Source organism: Apaloderma vittatum, unplaced genomic scaffold (assembly GCF_000703405.1).
Source record: "Apaloderma vittatum isolate BGI_N311 unplaced genomic scaffold, ASM70340v1 scaffold9805, whole genome shotgun sequence".
NCBI classification, from domain to species: domain Eukaryota; kingdom Metazoa; phylum Chordata; class Aves; order Trogoniformes; family Trogonidae; genus Apaloderma; species Apaloderma vittatum.
The window spans coordinates 4,622-6,724 of record NW_009716494.1 but is presented as its reverse complement, the minus strand read 5'-3'; the positions used below and the strand labels follow the sequence as shown (position 1 = coordinate 6,724).

At 40.8% G+C, this 2,103-nt stretch overlaps 1 pseudogene across 1 annotated transcript in view; it reads right to left on the bottom strand.

Annotated features, from left to right (window-relative positions):
- The window catches only part of LOC104274038, a 6,853-nt pseudogene extending 6,375 nt beyond the window's left edge, over positions 1 to 478 (bottom strand). The window contains exon 1 of the transcript XR_717820.1: positions 359 to 478. The product of XR_717820.1 is annotated as an alpha-N-acetylneuraminide alpha-2,8-sialyltransferase pseudogene (transcript). The remainder of the gene's footprint in view (positions 1 to 358) is intronic.
- Between the last annotated feature and the right edge of the window lie 1,625 nt (positions 479 to 2,103).

Genomic DNA, 2,103 nt, shown 5'->3' with positions numbered 1-2,103 from the left:
TCAGCAGGAGGGCTTCTGCTCTGTTCTCACTGCAGGTCCCTCCACAGGCACCATGGTCACCCATCTGAGACCTCATGGCACGGGTGGGTGATGCTATTCTCATCTTTTCCTTTCCCTTGGCCCTCCCACCTGACTGCCCTTTACAGAACCCAAAGACGGTAAATCTTCCCTCTCAGCAGAGATGCTCACCCCTCCCAAACTCACTTCAACTCACCCCTAAGGCACAGCCTGAAGCCTCCTGAGACCCCACGCTGCCTCCTCTCCCTTATGGCTTCCAAACTCATGGAGCCTGTGCTTTCCTCTTGCCTCCAGTACCAAAGATTAAAGGCAAATTAGCCTCATTCTCCTTCTAATATACCTTTTCAATGGCTTTTTCCAGGTCAGGGATTCTGGGTACTTGCACTATCAGCTCCAAGGACCCAAAAAGCAAGGAAATACACTTTCCATAGTGACTCCAAACTACATCCTTCTCCACCATCCTGCTTCTTAATGTCACACTGTCCCTTAGCACATGACCTTCAGAATAATTCAATGCACTCAGGAAGTGCAGTTAGACACTGCAGAGGTCGGCTCTAAACCCCATGAAGAGGTAGGCCCCTTTTATGACTGAATTCAGTACTAATTAGGGTTTTTTTTAAATCTTCACCCATTACTGCTCTTATGCTATCACCCTGGGAATACTATACATAGTGCCAAGGGAAAGCTGACTCTCTGTTTTTCAATGGAACACAGAGATATCCTATACACCAAAGCAATGAAACATTAAAATAAGTGTTCACTGGTATTTTGGGACTGTGTGTGATCCTTATTCTGCCAACTCAAATTAGAATGTGCTTTTAATAGCTACTCTTTCGAAAACCAGCAGAGCTAAACATCAGTCTTCTCTGTTATCTGACAGCTTGAATCTTAGCTTTCAAAAGATGAGCTATTCATCTTAGTTTGACTCTTTGAAAATCATGTCTGCTAAAGTAACACACAAGTGGAAATAATATAAAAGAATAGGCAGAACAGCATGGCTGTAAACTACTCGTATTGTCAAAATGAAATTGCTGCCTAGTAACTCTACAGTATCTGAATACTTCACAGCTCTTACAGCTGAAAGTCTGAAGGATGAGGAAATAGATAACCAACGAAATCAGCTATGACACAAATAAAAAAATAAAAAAAAACAAGCCCACAGAACTTAGTCTTATATCTTTAGCATTTAATTTTACTGAACTGCATGCCAGACTGAGCCTGTGACAACATAACCAGATTACACATTTTCTTCAGTTTTAATGGGAAAAAGAAATGCAACAAAGCCCAGATATAGTCTTCAAGAGATTTACTTGATATACAGATATAGTTTTCTAGAGCTCACCATGGGTTCCCTAAGACTAAGGACTAAGACTAAGACTGCTCTGTCTTCAGGACAGCAACCAAATAGGACCAGAACAGTGCAGGATCTCCTGCACATCTAGGTCTTTCACCCAGCTACTGTTCAGACACAGGTCTCTGCAGATCACTGCCCACAACAGCACTGCAGCAAATTCAAAGCTAGTAACATTATGCTTTCCTGTCTTTTCATGCTGGCCTTACACGCTTTGTAACTCAAATATAAAGCATACCAAATGATTACAGCCATGAAAGACCTATTCATGGCTGAGAACCCTTTTGCTAAGTCTTTTGAGCTTTCTCTTTAACATTATGATGTCCTTTGCATATTATTAATTTGCAAATGTCAGTGAATATGTCATTCAACTACATCGTCTCTTCAGCCTCTTAGAGATCTTTCTAAAGAGAACGTGATAGAGGAAACAGCAATGTTTGAATTGAATGTATTTTCTTTTTAAAGATACTGTGTGCTATAGAAAGTGTAGACTGAAGAGGAATTATTTGAAACAGTAAATGCTTCAACAGGCATTATGGTAAAAACTGTAATGAGGATAGGCACATTCTGAAGTATATGAGCACATTTTTTGAATTATAGTATGTGTATCACTGGCGATCTGTGAGATTGTGCTACATGGCCTGCAGCTGGAGCGCAGCTCCCTATTAAACAACACTGTCAACTAAAATCTCGACCGCAAAAATAAAAACAGTTGTTCGGAGTCCCTAGGAATA